Below are 21,390 nucleotides of genomic sequence, written 5' to 3'. Positions count from 1 at the left end.
TGTAACCTTGCTGCTTTATGGGAGTCTGTTTCAATCTTCTGAATAGAAACAGGTTCAGAATGATTCCTCTGTTTTAATTCTTCTTGCTATAGCTGAGATTCGAGCTGCAAAAAATCAATTTTCTCTTGTGCATTTTGTAGACAGACCTGAATGTCTGTGAGAGAAACTTTGCTAACTTTTAATGTATCATGAGTAGTAGACAATATCAGAGTTTTGAGGAACTCTAATGCTTCATTGATTCTGACCATTTTTTTCTTCAATGTTAGAATTACACCTTAAAAACTGATCACAACTACTACTCAATGCAGAAAAGTAATACCCACTCACAGTACACAACAATATCCTTTATAAATGTGCAGCAAATGATCAGTGTGCAACCAGCAAGCATAGTTACAATCCATTACATAAAAATAAGAGTTTACTCATGATCAGCATTATGTTCTAACAATACAACCGACTAAAATTTTCTCCACAAAAAGACTACTTTTATTTGTCAAACATTCATTGCCTTTATAAAGCCCACCAAACTCTTATGCAGCAATCGAAGTAACAAGGAATCAATGCATATATATGTATACAAAAACCATATGAGTTTTAAATACAATGCCACAACTGGGGTAGCAGCCACCACAAACTTGCTTGGATCCTTAAAATACTCCTTCACTTTCTCGGCCAGTGGAAAAGAATAGTCAAGTTCAATAGTGACTGCTAATACATTCTTGTAACCATTTATGATAGCATGTGGAACAACTACAATTGTGGGATAACAGATTTCTAGAGAAAGCGTTGCACATAATCTCATAAACTGCAAAGCTGAAAGCACATAAGAAGTGCCTTACATTTGCTAATTTTGAAATGGCAGATGATGAAGTGCTCACCCTCGAAACCCTGGGGTGAAACTTTGTTACAAGTTTTTCCAAAACAAGTGCGTAAAATATCATCAATTTATTCATATAAAATAAGCAAGACTGCAGTGAACGCAACACTCAAAAAAACACGCAAAAACTTAGCACATTTAGGAGGACATCTTTGTCATCCCTTATAGTAATAATCATCTTTTCTTCACGAAATGAAACTATTGATCTTCAGTTCAGTAGCAAGCAATGAAACAATACTCATATATACACCCCGGCCTCATGGGTTTCACATAACCATCACATCCTCTTTAACAAAAATGACCAGCACATATTCTTTCACTTCAGTAAACAATTTGACCACCCAAGCATCTCACATCAAATTACATGATGTTCAAAAAATTACAGTAAGGAATCATGGCCATTGCATCATAAAAGGCCAACGCATATGTTTATACTTCCGCCAGGTCATTTTTTTTTTGTTTGCAACACAGGATTTAACTCAATCATGACAAAGACACTGAACATGGAATTTAATGCACCATTTGACTAGATTTTGTCCAAAACCCAAAGTAATATTCATGCACAACATTCAATCAATACAATTGAGCATACACATTTGTTCAATGCTTCAATCGTTGTGTATATAATGCAAATTGTTTCGCGCTTATTGCACCATATACATCACAACACCAGTCACGGCCTTCAAGAGTTTATGCACCATTTAATATATGTATCAACCTTATTAAAAGTTCATACCACTGAACCAAGCACAGATCTCTTTAAAAAAATGTTCCTTAACATATTTCGGTCTTCAAAAGTCAACATACCTTAACCATTCAACGCATTCAGATTACTTGCATTGTATTGTTGCATGCTCATCACAAAACCAGGTTATCACAGGTTCAGAGGATGGGACAGTTTGCTCCCAATCCACTGGTGTTCATGTTGTTGTGGGGACGCCAGGTAGGGTCTATGACATGCTGCGGCATCGTGCCTTGCGTCCTGATTCAATCAAAATGTTTGTGCTCGATGAAGCAGATGAAATGCTATCACGTGGGTTTAAGGACCAGATATATGATATCTTTCAATTGCTACCTTCAAATCTCCAAGTTGGTGTTTTCTCGGCTACCATGCCTCCTGAAGCTTTGGAGATTACTAGGAAGTTCATGAATAATCCAGTCAGGATTCTTGTCAAAAGAGATGAGCTTACCCTGGAGGGTATCAAACAGTTCTATGTCAATGTAGAATGTGAGGACTGGAAGCTTGATACACTGTGTGACTTATACGAAACTTTGGCAATCACATAGAGTGTGATTTTTATCAATACCAGAAGAAAGGTAGATATGCTCATAGATCAAATGCGAGCTCGGGAACTGAGACCAAGATACATCAGGAACACCACCCAATCCTTGAACCAAATTAGATCCTCTTCCCAGTTGGAGTGCACCCTCAATGCCTAAATTTATGATACCACCAGCGGAACCTTTATGATAATCGGCGGCAACTCTGTAATTCGTATATTTCTGGCAACCCTTACAAGGTAGACAACGAACTTGGGATGTGAATGAATAAATAAAGGAATAAATGAGTAGAAGCGATGGACAATGTACCGAGAGGCACAATGTTTTTTTTTGTCAAAGTTGGATATTGTTTTAATAATGAATCGCAGTGTTCATTTGCCACAAACAGTGTGTGATTTCGTCTTCGCGCCTGTGGAACCGACCTGAACACGTTCGGTGCAAGACTTGCAAAGCCAGCTTCTGCTCCGGCTGAGAAGACCAGTTAATTTTGATCTTGCGTACAATGTGGATGGGGGATAGCGTATGGAGAGTATGGCAACATTCAAACAGATTTCATATGGCAATGTTATGGGGAAGGGAACGTGCTGCAAATAGAGAGAGCAATGGAACATTGCTACTAGGTGAGAGATAGCAAAACGCTGCATATGGGAACGCAACAGTCTAGTTTTGAATGCCCGGAGAATAGCAAGACAATCCAATCTTCAACGCTTTTCGAAATAATTGGAGAGGGCGGTTGTCGAAATAATAGGAGAAATATCACCAAATATGCACTCATCGCACCATACTACCATTTCAGTGATGTCAGTTCTACGATATGGGCAGAACATAGGCAGAGTAGGCAAATAGGTAGAAAAGGGAGTCACAAAGGTAGGAATGCTAAAAATAGGGCTGGAAAAATGACAGAGGTTGCAGTTAGAATTTAGCTGAGAAAATATTCATGAAATGCATAAGTGATGGCAGAAATGACCTGCACATAAAGGCCATAAAACAAATGGCTCAAAGTAATTATGCAAGGCAGGAATATGCCTGCTCTGATACCATGTTAAACACACACATGGGTAGCAACAAAATATGAAAGATAAATCATGAGAGTACATTTTTTATTAACAAGACATATACATTTATAGTACATGATGTGACCATTGGGTTCCACATCCCAAGGTCTCTTGGACTTCATTTGTCTATTCGGCTTCCACACTAACCCTTAGAGGATTAGGTGTCCAACATAATCTCCTCAATCAAAGGAATAACTATTGCATGACTTCACAAAGACTTCTAGCTTGAATTTCTCCAACTAATTAACTCAAGATGAATTAATTAATTATTTTCCAAGCAGCTGGTGAGACTAAATTCAAATTTTAATTCTCAATTTTAATTCAAGGACAAATTAAAATTCGAATATTCTTGTTGCCACATTTCAACACCTACTACTCCCTTTTTTCCTTTCCCTCCTCCATTACCAGTGCCAATTTGGGTGCCTCCTGGTGATAATATTCAAATTGGGAAATTTTCAAATCAAATGGTTGTTCTGTCTCTTCAAATTTCATCCATTTCTCATAATCCATATCCAATGGAGGAAAATTTGGAATGGTTTATGGATCCTAAGGTGAATATTATCCCCTCCATTCCGCAAGATGATATTAACACTCATAACTTTAGTCTTGAATCTCATATGGATACCAATCATCCTCTATCATATCTTTCTCATAACCCCCTATCCCTTGATCTGCCTAATCAATCTCTTCCAAATACAAGCACTGAAAAAGTGCAAGGTAGTCACATTTTGCAGGTAGCCAAGCAAGGAGATGAGGATTCTTTCAATCTTTCTTCTCTTTTTCATATTCCTCCATGTGTATTTTGTTTCGTCATTCTTGACTGATATTGAATTTAGTAGTCAATCAAATGAAATCAATTTTCCTAATCAATTTTAAGTCTTGGGTAGCCATCATTATGACGATAATGGCTCCATTGATGTATATGATGATGGAATCCCAAGTACACAAACTAATATTTCGGTATCTCAAGAATATTTTGTTTCAAAAGATTTATATCTTACATCTGATTCAGCCAAAGAATATTTTCTTATGAATTTTTCTTCCTCTTCACCTCCCTATCCCTTGTGCTCTACCATTTTTAGTGCATCAACTTGTGATGAAGAGACTCCATGCTCTTCAAGTTCATCATCTGATGAGTTGACCTCTCAATTTACACACCATAGTAAGGTTATCCATGATGAAAAGGAAAACAAGCAAATCATAGAGCACATGTTCCATCCCTTATCATCTCTTATTTTACATGAGGATAACTCCTCAAATCATTTTTCTCATGATATTTATCTGGTTCACACATCCCCATATTTGTGATTAGAAGAATATTGTGACTTGATTAATATGTTTGTTGAGGTTGAAAAATATGATCAAATTAGTTATGGAGATGGATTCCATCCAGATAATGGTGATATTATTAATTTATCTGATATTATCTTTCCACATGCAATTTATGATCTGACTCGGTTTTCAAAGGGTTGTTATCTATATTTTCAAAGTTACAAAGCTTTTCAGGAATTTGAGGCACTTTGACTCTTGTTGATGGATATGTATGGTTCCTGCAATCCTGGTAAGATCCCTGAACCATGTCAAATCCATATTTCCTCGTAAAACTCTACTTCGTATTGTTTCATTGGGTGCAAATGTGTCCTTGATGGATTTTGGGATTTCTCATCATAACTTTTATTTCTCTCGAGATTGGGTTTCTGATCAAATAGAGGATACCACTATAGTGAATTATTATTCATGTATACCTCTTGTATCAAACTTGGGATTAAAATTTATGCCTCTCATGGATGCATAGAGTTATGAAGCCTATGATTCTCATTCTCAAGATAAAGATTATCATTAGCCAATAATTCATATCTATTGAGTGCTATGGTGAAAATTCATCTCCTAATATTCATTATGAATGTCATTAAACTAATCATTTTTTTTTCTAGACCAATCAATCATTTTGAGCAGCATTCAAGTATCGAATCATTTAGTGGATCAAAACCCCCATGCTGATATGGATTCTAGATTTGATTTGATATATTCTTATAACCTTTGTCAGCATGTTGTTTCAATTGGTGTCCTATATTTACAAGGCCAACAATTTCTTTTGATTCCACATGTTTTTATATTATTGGTCTAGAATGGAATTGGACACAAAGGGAAATAATCAACAATCAATATTCTTGTGTGTCAAGCTATCAATCTGATCATAACACTGGATCTAACAACTGTCATTTCAATAACTAATTTCCCACTAGTATATCTGATGATGGTTGTTTTACATTGTTTGATCTAGTTGAATCCAATGGTCCTTATGATTTATCATTTCATTGTTTAAATATTTTTCAACCTATTGAGGAACTTCAGACTTTGTTGATGGTTATGTTAGGTTCTAACTATTTTGACAAAGACTTTGAACCATATCAGGTTATCTTTCCCTTGCTAGATTCTTCCCATGATTCAAATTTTCTAATTGAAAGTTTATTCTCTCGAGAATCTCAAGGTTTTCAAAAGGATCATTTTTTATTTCATGATCGAATCAATGACTGGCTAGAATCATCTTACTTAGCAATCCCTTATTCTAACAATAAGTTCTGATCTTTTTGGATGTTTTCTAAGGCAGACAATGTAGATATAGGTACATTCACAAGAAGTTCTCAAGGTTTGTTTGGCTTTTGTGCTACTTGACAAGGTAAGGTTGTAGGATGGTTAAGTTTAGTCGTTATGACACATCTTTCTTCCTTTCAGTAAGGCCTTCAATATTTTGCACAAGCTAGTCACGTTCTTGTCTTCTCTTTTCCACACCATTATATATCGGTTTTAATTGTTTGTATATTTGTGTTTGTAGGTTGGGATAATTTACGGTAGTTACATTGGAAATCTCATTACACTTGACCCTTCCCTTCTAGTTGGTTAGGTTAGGAGTAGGTCTAGTTGTATTCTAGTTTCCATTTCTGCATTCATCTTGTGTTTTCTCTCCATCTAGTATTTGCTTTTATTTTGTTTTCTTACTTTTTTCTACATGTTTCTTTATGTTCAACCTCCAGTTTCTTTCCTTTTGGTATTGTTTCTTTGTTTTGTCTTTTTTTTTCTTTCATCTTTTGCTTAATAAGACTTTGAATGAAAGATGCTCCTATTTGGCTCAAAAGACAATGTGGCGAAACTTGAAAAGGGAAATTGTAATGAAAAACAATGCTTCTCTTATCTATCATCCTCTTCTTTATCTTGGGTTTACATCTCTTTAAAGTTAATGAAGTTTGAATAGAAAATATGATTCTTTCTAAAAGAAAATCCTTTGTTTAAACTATGAAGCCTGTATATTTACTAGGGTCTTCCATTCTGAATCAGCCTTGTATTAAATCTTGTTTTGACCTGTCAACTCAATCAAGTAGAGAAGGGAAATGAGAAAAACTTTAAATGGACATATTGACTTTGGTTATGTTTAAAATCCCTTAAACAAGGAACTAACCTATTATGTAGCCTTTCAATATTTTAGGATCCCTCTTCCATCGTCAAAATAAATAAGTGCCTTTGAACATTATATTAGTAGCTAAATAAAGATGTGAAGAAGAGAAAGTCTTCCTGTGTAGGAAGGTGAAGGAAGCAACTTTGCTAGGGTACTGTTGAGGCTCATTGGCAGCGAAAAATTGTTGTGGTTCCTTGAGGCGACTATGTCGGGGCATTGTTGAGGCTTGCTAGCAATGGAGAAACATTGAGGAATGTGCTTAAAAGCTTGGAATACTTACTATCCTTCCCCCTATCGAAATAGTTGAGGTGTGACTAGTCTATGTTGATGTGTATGACGCTGAGAAAGGAAAATAAGAGACTATATATTTATCCGGGATATGTAGCAATGTTGGGGTAATCCACATGGAAAATAAATACTTCTTAAAATATTGAGACCTCACTTAAAGATGAAACTTGAACAAAGAAGTTGGAGGTTTACCAATGTGTCACCAAGTGTTGTCAATGCAACAAACACCCTCCAAAATTTTTCTTATACTTAAATTTTGGAGCTGACTAAGGATATTGAAATTTGTCATTCCATGGTCACTTCATGGTCATCTAATATTTTGAAAATTATTAAGTATTCTTCTAATTTTCAAAGTCACTTACTTATGCATGCTTAGTTCTCGAAGAATTCATAAGTTCACTTCTTTCAATGCAAGCTTACACAGTAACTGCACATCTCTTAAAGGTGAGAGAACAGGATATGAGACCCTCTTGGTTGACGAATTTCTAGTACCATCAATAGGGCTTAACCTTACCTTCTGGTCCCCGAGACTATAATAGAGAAGAATTTCATGCTTAGAGGATTTTATTAGATCTTATTGAAAGGAGGGAGAGTAAAAAATTAAGAGTATTTATTCCTTCATTCGCAACCCAATAGCCTAAAATAAAAGGTTTGTGCCCAATAATATATAATATTTCCACTCTCAGAGTGAGTGGGTTTTGGTTCCTTTAAGAAATACCAATTTTAATTACATTCATGATCTTAATGGGATGCATATTTCTTTTATATAAGATAATATAAATTCACGACATCAAACATAAATAAGGAACTAGAGTGAGCTATTATATAAGACTTTTAAGACCCTCATTCCACCAATGCCCCACATCTATTAATTAGAAAAGAAGAAACAATATTTCCAACATCTAACTTTTTCATTTGCACTCGAATAGGATAGAAAAATGAAGTGAACCTCAAGGTAAGCTTCATTATGGATATACATTATCTTGTTGAAACAAAGGGAGCTTAGGATAGACAATATTGCATTATTTTTCTCAACTCTTTTTTCATCATCAATTTTTTTTTCCTGGATTTGTAATGAAGATCCCAATATATGTGAGGGGGTGGATAGTGGACATGTTGAGGTTTGGAACTTGGGCCCAATGTGTAGGATAAAACTTAGATGAAGGAAATAGTGGTAGGAAAATTGACTACTAATAGGCCAAAGTTTGGTTGCATTTTACAAGGTATGGAAATAGGTGATATTCACAACCTAGAAGCACATTCATGTTTCATGCTTCAACTTTGGGCCCCGAGAATCAGATCATATGCAAAAAGAAACTATTCCAATTTTGTTTATAAGGTAATAAGAAGTCATTCAACACCCATACCCTACTAGATATTACAATAATTAGTCATATCAATTAGTACTTATGTGTTCCCTATCGCATTGACCTGTAAACTGCCATGGATATTCCACTAAACAATTTATTACAATAGATCTAATAAAATTATAATTAAAATTTGAAATATTTAGTATGAGGGTTATTCACTTGTACTTCTAAATTTATTAAATTATTGTTTCCGTGCATGAAATATATGAAATTTATAAATTATAGAATAGGTAAAAACACAATAACTCGCAATCATAATAACATAGGGTATGATCTAGGAAAACCTTTCGAGAGAAAACCCAACTGGAAAGTGGGGCTTCTATACTCTCTATTTCTTTGAATGGAAATGGATACAAGTACAAAGGAGTAATACTTGTGGCTTATGGCCTGTAATAGTACACACACCATCTCTATTTTCTCTCTGTCTCTCTCACTCTATCCACTCCTATCTACTTTTCTCATATATGGAACAAAATGATTTCAAATAGAATGGAACCTCGTTTCCTCCTAGTGGCTCAATTATAACACAACTCGATAGCCTAATGGTGGTTAATTTTGACTCCTTTAACTCTTAACTAAAATTATAATTTTGACTTCATCATGGTCATGTGGCTAGCCCCTTTTCCCATGAATCATTAGGGTTGACATGGAATCCTCTCCAATGATGGTGGTCAAAATAGGAAGGCCAACATCTAGGTGGCATAAATTTTGCATATAGACTTTGATTGAGGTGATTCTTGCATCGTTGAAAATATATTTGTGTTTAGAATAGTAACAAGTGATGCATGATTAAGTAGAAAATTTTTGCCTCAAAAAACATCATTCGATGTCTCAAACAACTTCTAAGAGGTTTCATACCATAATTTGCCAAGTTGGGACACGCTAGAAAAAAGGTCTTGTGTGATTGAAGGAATTATCCCCTATAGCCTTGGTGATGGTGTATGACTCATATCGGAGTGGGAAAAGTTTGCAGTGGGGCCTAGCAAGGCGTTCCTTCTACAGATGTAGCCAAACTTTGTTGCCCACCTAGAACTTTTGTGGCACTCGATGTTGATCATGTCACTACTTGTACTTAGCTTTGGATATGTCCAATATGTCATGGACCTACTGGTGGATGTGTTGAATGTGCTCAATGAAGTTGTTAGCCCTGTCAGCTTCAGACTAGACATGAGCCGAATTTGCCTGAGTAGCTGCAAATGGTATGGCCACATTAATGGGACATAGTGGTTGGAATCCCAATCCCACCTGAAAAGGGTTGTGTCCAGTTGAGCTATGGATAACTCTAGTGTAGTTGTTCTAGACATAGGGGAGGATTTCATCCCATGTGATTGGAAGCTTCAAGTTTTACATGCGCAAAATGTGTATGATCATTCTATTGGTGACCTATATTTAGCAATCAATTTAAGGGTGGAAAGTCATGGAATTAGTGAGCTTGGTATCCAGCATCGACCGGAGACTTAACCAAAATGTACTTAGGAACTTGCTATCCTGATATGAGATAATGGATTGTGGGATCCCAAAGTGTAACCACACTCATTCAAAGAAGAGCTTAGCAATGGCTTCTATTGTGATACTCTTCTTACAGGTTGCTAGAACAGCCATCTTAGAGAATCTATCGACGACTACGAAAACATAGTCGTTTCCATGCCAGTAGAAGGAAGACCCAACATGTAATCCCTAGATATGGGTTCCCAAGATCGACTACGAGTAGGTAGAGGATTATATAGGCCTTCCTTCTTGATGGTCAGTTTGGAATGATGCAGGAAGTGCAGGATCTGATGTACTTCCTAACATCCTGTCAAAGTTTCAGCCAATAAAAGTACTTCTACAACACTGCCACTGTTTTCTCTACCCCGAAATGTCCAATGAATTGATTGTGTTCTATCTCTCAAATAATCTTGGCACACTCACTTGAAGCAACACAGAGGTTTCCTAGGTGGCATAACAGTGCATCTTGGACGTGAAAATTTGGAACTTGCTTTCCTTCCAAGAGCATCTAGTATGTGCTGTCAAATTTTGGATCACTCTTGTAAAGATGCATCCACCTCATAGTAGCATGCCCACAAGAGTCGAGCACAATGGTCAGTTCCATGACTGGCGGTCGACTGAGGTAGTATGCAACATTGTTAGTGAGTCCCTTCTTGTACTTAATTTTCAAATGGAATTGTTGTAGATATGTGGATAATTTCTGATAGCGATTGTTGTATAACTTCCCTTATGTTTGTATGAGCTGTAGGGGCTGGTGGTTTGTGTGGATGACCATTTCCTTCCCTAGAATGTAATTCTTCCAGTGTCAGCAGGACCGCACATTGGAATACATCTCTTTATAATAGGTGGGATACTTTTGGTCTGTGTCTAAAAATGTCTCACTGTGATATGCCATTGGATTCCCTTGCTGAGTAAGAACCGCACCAACAGCATAGTCGGAGGCATCCGTTTCGATCTCAAATGGTTGTTGTAGGTTTGGTAATGTGAGAACTGGTGTAGAGAAGAGGCGATTATTCAACTCGGAAAATGCTTTATGTTGGGATTCATACCAGAAGAAATTTTCTTTTGCTCCTCCCTTGGTGACTTGAAAAAAAGGCCAAATGATATGAGAGAACCCAGCACGAGCCTGCGGTAGAAGTTGGCAAGAACCAGAAAGATGTGGATCTCTGTTAGAGTGGTTGGTATGAATTTTGTTAGAGTTTCTCCCCCTCCTCTAGATCTTTTGGCTCATCCTTTTGGATCTTGGTGATGGAAACAATGGTAGTAGGCTCCACATAAATAATATTCTTCCCTTTGCCCCCTTGTCAGTTTGTGACTCAAGGTCGAAACATGCTTATGATTCAGAAGCCTTTAGCTCAACCACCAGTGACTTCTTGGCTCAATACTCACTTATGTTGTGAGTGGGGTTCTTATGGAACTCACACCATTTCCTTATGTCCTTCTTTGTCCTTTTGGTGTTGTTATTTTCTTGTGGCTGTCCTAGGTCACCTAACCTTTCCTTTGTCCTTTTTTTCTAAGGATTGGGGGCACCTTTCCCTTATTTCGTATTCGTAGATACAAAGTCTTGATTCTTCTGTTTAAATTTCTTCTCGATCTTTACAACATATCGATAGGTGACACAAAGCGAGGAGATGTCAATGAACTCCATCTCATCCTGGATGTACTTTTGTAGACATTTGCAGTACTTGAGTACCAAATGCCACTCAAAATCCTTGATACCTAGCTTCATGCAAAGGGTGTGGAAAACATTTGTGAACTTCTGCACATATCGTCCCTTCACAGCTGCAACATGGTCCAATTTATGTATTTATCTTCATAGCTCTCGGTAGGGTAATATTTTTTCTTTATGGCATCTCAGAAAGAATTCCAAGTGGGTGTAGCTGAAAACAGTGAGGATTCCCTCTCGTCCTTCTGGTCACAGTAGGTTTCCCACTAGTCCTTGACATGTGGGGTGTCTTTGAGGAGTGAAAAATTAATATTTTCTTGATTGGAAAAGTCATGAACTGAAAAATATCCTTCCAACAACTTTAAATATATATCTATGATGTCTGCATCTATCTAGCCTTCAAATCTGGGAATGTCAAAGTTAACTTGTACCTTAAAAGGAGTGGAGCCTCTAGAGTGGCTGCTAGATGAATATGTGTTTCTTATGGGTAGTTGCTGAAGTATCTAGGCAACGTTATCCATCATCACATTCCTCTGTCGCTTGAGCGCTTCCTCAAGCGATATTTTGAAAGGATCTCCTATTCCCTCATCTTTCTTTTCTTCCGCCATGGAGGCCATTGGGGTTTGAAATTCTGGTCTTGCAAAGTTTCAACCAGTTCAAGCACTAACTCCTTATACCCTGACCTCGTTGGGAACATGCAAACAAAAATAGAGAAATATAAGATCACTTTGATACCACTGATCCAGACTTATGCATGAACGCAAAAAAATACAGATATACACCAAAAGACATAGATGCAATAGAAATAAAACTTCATTTCATTAATATCAAAGAACTACAATATGCTTACATACATAAATGGAAAAAAACTAGGTTGGGTTATTATAGCTTATCTCTGAGAAGAGATGTGGTGGCTACAAGCCTCTGAACTATGTTACAATGAGGCTCAAGGTCATTTTTATTATTTAACAACAAGGGAAACCCTAAACAATGAACACTAACCCCAAGAGATGGAATGCCAAGAGTTTGTGGGCCCCGTTGGGGTTATTTGGGCAACCAAATGTTGGCTTGGTGGGGCCTGACCTAGGTTCAAAGTTAATTAGCCAAACAAATCCCTATACTACTAGCCCTTTCGGCAACAGTTCGCAGAGCACGGACTAAGGTCTCACCCAAAGTAGTATGGGGGGTGCTAGAACTAGGTTTCCGCACCCTTGAGATTTCTGAGGGTTTGATTCAGTCCAACTGCTCATCCCTGCATGTAGGTTACTTCGCGCACTTCCCTTGCTTTCACGCCCTGATATACTTGCCTTCACATAGCCCTATGGGCTGTGGGGCTTCCGCGCTGCTTGGAGCAGCGCTTTGCACTATAAACTAAGTCACCTGAGATCTTACTTATCTTCCTACACCAATTAGTTATCTTCGTGTAAATAGAAGCCTTGTGTTATATTTATTTATACAACACACACATATAAGTTTGCACAACAAATAAACAATACACTTGCAATTTATACCCTATAATACATTAAACAGGAAAAGATACACAGAAATATGGTAAACTTCTCTTTATTAATTCTTCGAATGGTTACAGACTCGACCTACCCTGCACTCAGCTGCAGGGGTCCGTGCACTTAACTACGGACTACTAGGCCTTTGTGCACTCAGCTGCAGAGCCTTCTCCTACTCTACGACCCAAAGACACACTTTACACTTCAACTCAATATCTTAGACTCATCATGCTTCTTGTCTATTCCTTAGCTATATTTTGTCTTCTACACTTAGAACCTCGCCCTATTTATACAATCCCATGGTCCGCGGACCATGGGTGGATCTATCAAGCCGACATTACATTACAAAAACGATGGTGGACAACCCTGTGACTCTATTATGACTTCGCCCTCCTTGCCCACAAATCGCAGAGACTTTACAAAGGACTTGGTCAAAACTTGGGCTTTAAGCCCCAAAACATGCCTTGGAGGGATTCCATGCCCAACAAGCCCTCAACACAAACATTGTGACTCGCCCTCAAGTCACTCTATAAGCGCGGAGATCTTTGCGCGGAGTCCCTCCAACTCTGTCCGAACCATTACAAGGTCGGCAACGCACTGTGTAGCTGCCTGCTAGATTTCTTATACATGTTGTTCCAAGACTGTAGTGTCAGAACTGCTTCCCTGGACCTGTTCCTACATCCCCTACATTTGTTTATAGTCCCGCGCCTTAGTTCAGATACTTGGAGCGTGAAGACTATGCGTTTGTTAGATAGTAAGATAGTCGAGCCACCCATGTAGGGCTTCAATCGGCTGCCATTCACTTTGCCTGGGAAAGGATCTCCATTTAGCTTTACCAGCTATACCGTGCCTCCATCTGTGGCCTCCTTAACAACATATGGTCCTTGCCAATTCATTCTGAACTTTCTCGGGAATTTATCAAACATACTTTCATAGAGAAACACTAAATCATTTACCTTGAAGGTGCACAACTTAATATGGCGATCGTGCTAGGCCTTCTCACACTACTTTTGTACCTACTGATGGAAGCTAGCCAGGAACCGTTCCTCTTCAAGTTCTTCCAACTGTGCGAGCCTCCCTTGTAAGGCTTCACGGTCCGTCATACCTATGAGCGCTGCTATGTGCAGACTAGGTACAATATACTCCATTGGCATGACAACTTCCAAGCCATAAACCAACTGGAAAGGTGTATGTCTCATCAGTTTCTTGCACATTGTCCTATAAGCCCATAGTACTACAGGTACACATAGGTCCCAATCACTCTGTTGTGCATTACATACTTTGGTCAGCGCAGTTTCCAGTATTTTGTTGAATTCTTCTACTGTCACATTGGCTTGTGGGTGACACAGTGTGCTTTTCTAATGATACACCTGAAACTCTTCTGTTAGCGTGTTGATTGTTTCTTTTAGGAAATGCGTATCGTGATCGCTCATCAATATTTTCAGACATCCAAATCGAGTCAATACGTGTTCGAACAGAAAATTCACAGCCGTGGCGGCCATGCAGTCTTTGATCGGTTGCACTTCTACCTAACGAGTAAGGTACTCTATCATGGTGATAATGTATCTTGTGCCCATCTTTCCCTCAGGTTTGATAGGTCCTATAAAGTTGATTGCCCACTTTTCGAAGGGCTGTAGCGTCATTTGTGGATTCAAAGGCATCTCATCCCTCCATAATGGTTTACCTGTTCTTTGACATATATCAGAGGCCTTATAGTGTGCTTTTGAATCTTGATGAAGGGTTGGCCACCACAACCCTACGCGAAGAATCTTTTGCATGGTCGCTTTCCCTACATAGCATCCTCCTGCAGCGCCCCCATGCACTTTCATGAGGATCTGACTTCATTCAAATTTAGGTACATACCTTCCCAATATCTCATCATTGCCCATCTTATATAGGTGCCCCACGATGACAGAAAAATAAACCGCGCACACCACCAGTTACTTGTTTTGCTAGATGGAGTATTCCTTTGGTGCAATCTCCATTGCCAGAAAGTGGATTATATCTTCAAAGTGTCCATCCGCTACGCGCACAGCGAAGAGCTGTGCATCAGGTAATCCTTCCTCCAAATTAGTAGGTTCCTCGTCCATCTCAATTCACGACAAGTGATCCGGTCCTGCGTTCATGCATCCAGGCTTAACAACAACTTCAAAATCATATTCTTGGAACAATAAGAGCCACCTACATATGCGCCCCCCCAACATAGGCTTATTGACCAAGTATTTTAGCACAGAATGGCCTGTATACATCTTGAAGTGTTCCCCTAGAAAATAGTGCCAGTATTTTTTGGAGTGCGTACACCATAGCCAACCCCTCGTGTTCAATTGTGGAATAGTTCATTTCTGCTTTAGACAACCCGTGACTAGCGAATGCGATAGGGTGATCCAAGCCCTCTCCACCCTCCTGTGTTAGTACTGCTCCTAGCGCTATACACGACGTGTCAACATGGACATGAAACTCCACATCCTAGTTTGGGAAGACCAGGATTGGCGTGGAGGCCAATTTTTCTTTTAGTACATCCAAGCTCTTCATGCAATCATCATTCCAGCAGAACGTGACATCCCTTTTCAATAGTTTCTCCACTGGCGCGGTGATCTAGGCATAGCTTTTGATGAACTTCCTATAGTACCCCATATGTCCCAGGGTAGTGCATAGCTATTTAACACTTCGGGGTGCTTCCAAATTTAGAATCACTGCAATCTTTGCGGGGTCCACCATCAGTCCTTGTTTACAGACCACATGTCCCAACAGGTTCCCAAAGGGAATGAGGAACATATACTTCTTGAGGTTCAGCATGATTTTTTGTCATCGGAAAGTATCCAACATCAAGCGTAAGCTCACTACATGGTGCTTGACCAATCCAAATACAGTCCAATCATTCAGATAGAACTCCAGGAATTTATGGATATATTCTTCGAATGTTGCAACAACTATGCGCGAAACGATGGCCGACGCATTCTTCAACCCAAACGGCATAACAATGTATTGAAAGAAGCCCCACTCAGTCACGAAGGTGGTCTTGATCCTATCTTCCGGTGTGATTTTGATTTGGTGGTACCCTGAGAACCCATCAGTAAAAGAATATGCTTCTTACCCACCGACATTTTCCAATACTTCATCTGTGAACGGAGTTGGGAATGGGTCGTGCACACATGCATCATTCAATTTCCTAAGGTCCACACATATTCTTATCTCGCCCTTCTACTTCTTTTCCTACACTACCGTAGGGCTTACCCAGTCGGATTCTTCCACTGGCTCAATGATTCCAGCTGCAAGCATTTTGTCTAGTTCTACGCAGACCTTTTCCTTATACTTCAGATTCAAGCGGTAAGGCCTCTGCTTAACTAGCTTCGCATCGGGTTTTAAGGTGATATTCATCATCCCCAAATCGCCAATGATCCCCTTTAAGTCCGTGATCTTGGTTGGGAATAATTCCTGGTACTCGCGGAGTAACTCAGCGACCTTATCCACCGTCACATCATCCCAGTAGTCGTTGAGCATTGCATACTTAGGTTCGGCCTCTGTACCAATGTTTACCTACTTTGTATTTACTAGTGAAATCATGTTAGTGTCTTCAATCAATGGCCCTTGAACCTTGCGATAGCCTTCAGTTTCTGGAATATTAACTTTTCACAGATCTTCGTCATCTTCTTTAGTATTCACATTGTAACAATCCAGTGCGCAGCTTAGCTGGGTCACCCATTTAGGCTGAAGCACTTCCATTAGCTCTTGGGGTATTTTAAAGATAACTACTTTTACTACTTGTAGCGCATCATCAACAGTATCCCACCAACGATCCTCAAACGTGAAGGTTAATGGGAATCCTTCGCGTAAGATATCCCATTCACTCATTCCATGGCAAAGCTCCATCTCTATATACTAGTTCATGGGTATAATATCCAGGGTATGATAGAACAGGTGCACCCACTCAGGTTGTGGCTCTTCCGCATAGACTTTTGACCATTTGGAAAGGTGCACGTGTGGATCATCCCATACGTCATACTTGTCTTTTAACCGCAACTGAGGCTTCCCAAACCGCATGCGCATCATCCTTCTACATTCGCGCCAATCCTCGAAGCTCCTTTGGTTCATACTCCACCACCTTGCGGACGTAGCGTGCCGTACCCATTTCAATGCTTTGAAACGTTGTTGTTCTGGCACTTCTCTTTCAAATCTGCTCAAGAAGTCATCCACCTCACTTAACCCATCATACCTAGGCAGATCCCTTACCTCCGTTGATACGCAGCGCAACAATATCGTCATCATGTTACAGTTCAGCATGGTTACCTCGTGTAACCGGTTCTGCCATCGTTTTATCTCTTCATCAGAATCTAATGTGTAGGAGCTTTCGCGCTCCCATGAGATTCGTCCATCCGCAATTGGATCCACCCAGTCTTGTTCTCGCACAATTATCTTGTAGATGCAATCCAAATTGTCATTGTTGTCGTAGTCATGCACTGGCTCTGTGTAGCGTGATCCTTTCACACGATCCAAAGGTACAACTATGCGCAGAGAATTTTTCTCAAAAATCATCTTGTGCTTCTTTAGATTTATCACCCCTTTCATGTCAGTGGCCCAATCTATTCCTAATAGCATGAGGTAGGGATTGGTGTCATCAACAATCTCTATTACTTTGAAATCTGCTATCGCGCTTGCTCCTTCGATATCCACTGTGATTCCCTACAATCTCCCCATAGGTACGATCTTTTGTTGGTTCACCATTTGTAGTTGGATAGGAGACCATTGCAGTGTAGGCCTTCCCATGCGCTACCATGTTTGCTTTGGTAGGACGTTCGCATCTGATCCTAGATCCAAAATCACTTGGTCCATCTCATATTCTCCAATCTGTGTGGTTAATCTCATCTCCCTTCCCGTTCGCATCATGTGATTTTCAAGCTTCCAGACTACACGTGGTTCTGCTTTAGTGGTCCCATCACATCTATTTATGAGTTCCTACAGCCCCTTTACAACCTTTTTGTCATGCAGAAACTTCATGCATGTTTCCAGGAACGTTGTGAGCATTGATGGGTCCATTTCTGGCTTCGATCTAGCTTTACCTCCTGAAGTGGAGGCATCAGTGAAACTCTTCTTAGCTTCCATGAAGGTTTCCTTAGCGTGCTCCAAATCAAACTCTGGTTCCTTCGTTGGAGCCTTGCAAACCCAAGTACTTTCTTTAAGCTACTTGCCTTTGTCATCCCTTGTCGTAGTTCAACTTCGGAGCACAATATTTACATTAGGGTCTTCCTTGCGCAGCTCAGACCTCATTATTTGTAGGTTCTGAGTCAGGGGAGCTTGGAGTGGTCCTTTATTGTGCAACCTCGCTATCAGGGTGGGACAATCCTCCATCTCATGATCAAACAATGTACAATACAAGCATGATGGCCGCGTTAGATTTGTACAATCTGTTATCACTCCGGTTGTTCCCAAAAGTTGTAAGAAAGGGAATACGGCCGAGGTAACCACAGACCAATCTTTCAGATGCAGATTCTAGCCAATCTGCATCCAGAGAGGGCTCTCTCTTTATGATTTAGCTTTGTGTTGAGATATATTAGGCTAGCTGTGAAGTACAAGGGTTTTGTTTAGGTTTTGGTTAGAAGGTTTCAATAGAATAGTGAGGTAGAACTGAGAAGTTTCAGTCCATTAGGCATGATGGAGTCAAAGAAGGACAGCTTCCTGGATTAGGTTTCTTATCAGGGGAGGTATCACAGAGCAAGGTACTCAAATATGGAACAATTTATAGGCTGGAATCAGATGGAATGGAGTCAATTGGGTGAAGGGAAGTTAAAAATCCTTCATCATATTTGACAGAGGGAAAATGGATGATTACTTGTTAAGGAGCAATTAAGAATTCACTGTTTATTCTAACTCTGAAGAAAACATAGAAAACAACAAAGATTGAAGATAGAGTGCAGTCAAGAAAATTCTAAATTATTCTTTTTCTTTATTATTGAGATCATGAAACATAGATGATATAATAAACATAGAAACTGTAAAACACAAGTTAGAAGGGACTTATTGATCCATAAGATGATTCAAGAATTTTGTAACATGGTCCTCAGCGTCATTTCCTAATTCAGTAAGCCAGACAAAAATGGTTCCAACAACCTTTTATTCTAGAAAACTTCAGTATTACAGTCAGAAACTATGAACACCCACCAACCCCAAATACTTCGTCTGGGGGGGTATTTATACAAAATTATCAAATATCTTACAAAATATCTGATAGAAATAATATCTGGTGATGATTAATGCATTTTACAAAGATAGAAATAGAGAGTCTCGAAAACAAGGGAACAATAAATTGATGCAATAAATTGATGTTTTGCTGGCTGTTCCATGTTTATGAGATGTACCGAAGGTAGGTGCTACGAGTCGGTTTACAACCGTCTTCCAATAATACTCTGTGCTAGCTACTCCATCCTGCGTAGGATGTTCTTCGACTCTGATGTGATGCGCTTTGACCCGCATGACTTTGATTCATTTCTGTTCTCCGCATTATAGTAGATGGTCCAAAATTTTCAATTGACCAAAGATACCAGAGATAAGTTTATAGAATCTCTAACATACTTTGCCACCACTGCAGTCCTGGTAATTTATGTCTTTGAAGCTTCCTCAAAGTTTCATCAATCTCTATGTATCTGAAGAAATTAGGTGGGATGGTGAACAGATGCTCTACCTCGTGCTCAATGTAGAATAAATTTTCCAGGCTGTTGTATAGGGCTTGGCCAGATGGAAGTGCCTTCTCTCCTGAAGTACTTGATGATGTATTAACTTGATCAGCAGCATATTTATTCAACTTGTGTGTGTAATCTACATGTCTCATCAGACGATCATTACTCCCCAAAGGACTTGGCAGACCTTTTTTATGCAAGACTGTAAACTTTTCTGTGAAAGAATCAATCTCCACCTGCATGTCCTGGCATCTCCTTTCCAAATTTTGCATCAGAGTTCTCATGGTTAGAACTCTCTTGATTTCTAGAATGGTGCCTGTTCTGTCTCTAATTTCCAGTGCCTCCAGTTCTTCACTGGTCTTGGTGTTCAAAAAATGTATTAGCCGGTTAGCTTGTTCAGGCATCTATCCCAATAAAGCCCTTGCCTTTTGAATCTCCACTTGGGTTGCTCTTACTAGGTAAATCTGCCCATAAATGACTTGGATAGATCTCCATACATTACAAAGGGATTGATTGATGTTGGTCCACAAAATTCCTCTGATTTATGCCAGAGATTTATCCAGAGATAAATCCTTTTCTAATGCTCTCACTTTGTTCTCCAATGTTTTGACCTCCCTTGTTTTCTCTGCCACATTCATTTTGGATTTATCATAATTATTTTCCACCTTTGCCAATTTCTCTTTGACTAGTTTCAATTCTGATACTTGCAGCTTTAATTCTTCCATGGCTTTATCAGCTATTCTGTACTCATAGTAGTACTGCTGCCTGGTGCTGTTGTTGTTGCTATTGCTGAGGTACCTGTGATGATCTCTGTTGTTGATGTCAGGACAGTGGGAGGCAATGCTGTTATAAGTGTGGAGGGGGCAATAGTGACTGTTGGGACTACTTCAGGTGGCTGGGAGGTCGACTCTCCCTGCTTTTCTTGTAGAGCTTTCTCCAATGCCTGCTCTGTCTCACTCAATCTCTCATTCAGTCTCATGAGCAGGTCCATCATGTCCTCTTCAGATTTCTGTTGTACAACTTCTGCAGTCTGTGGATGCATAGAAGGAGGCAGTTTCAGCTGTTTTCTGAGGGCAGAAATGTCCTCTTCTTTCTTCTTCATCAGTGCCTTTATGCCTTTGGCATCTTTGGGATCATGTCCCAGTTCAATGATAATTTCTTCCAAGGATTTGATCCTGTTGTCCTTTGCTAGAGAAGAATCTTTCTCCAAATCTAACTGAGCAGAGGTATTATTCAAGGAGTTTTGCAATTTATGAGCTAACATAGCCTTATCAGCTAGTGTGGAGTATACCATCTCTCTAGTCTATTTATGCAGCTCAATCCGGTCCACTGGATGAATATCCTTGGCCAAGACCTCCAGATTTGTCCTGATGTACTCAGCTACTGATTGTGGTTGCTGCACCTTGGGCTTGAAATGACTCATGATCATTTTGCCCTCCTTAATGTCATAGGCAGACATCAACCTTTGTTGGTTTGTGGGGGCCATTTTAAGATACTGGTTATAAATTTGCAGCCTTAGTGGGTCGTTTCTAGCCTTTATCCCTGTGAACATCCTTTTGATGTTAGAGGCTTGCTTACTTGGTGGCCTAGTGGATGAAACTTCCACACTATGTTGTCGTTCTAGCTCCTGCCTGTATGAGCTAGTTGATGTTTCCACCACCAGGGATGTCTGCTAGCTGGCTATCTTTCCCCCTTTTAAACTTTTAGTTGTTTCTTCAAAGATTTCCTCTTTTGA

At 39.3% G+C, this 21,390-nt stretch overlaps 1 pseudogene; it reads left to right on the top strand.

Annotated features, from left to right (window-relative positions):
- Positions 1–1,796: 1,796 nt before the first annotated feature.
- On the top strand, positions 1,797–2,223 carry LOC149142742 (eukaryotic initiation factor 4A-6 pseudogene; annotated as a pseudogene).
- The last annotated feature ends 19,167 nt before the right edge of the window (positions 2,224–21,390 follow it).

This window comes from Pinus tabuliformis, chromosome X, assembly GCF_031772625.1.
Source record: "Pinus tabuliformis cultivar Carrire ecotype Pingquan chromosome X, CPIR1, whole genome shotgun sequence".
NCBI classification, from domain to species: Eukaryota; Viridiplantae; Streptophyta; class Pinopsida; order Pinales; family Pinaceae; genus Pinus; species Pinus tabuliformis.
This window is presented reverse-complemented; position numbering and strand designations above follow the sequence as displayed.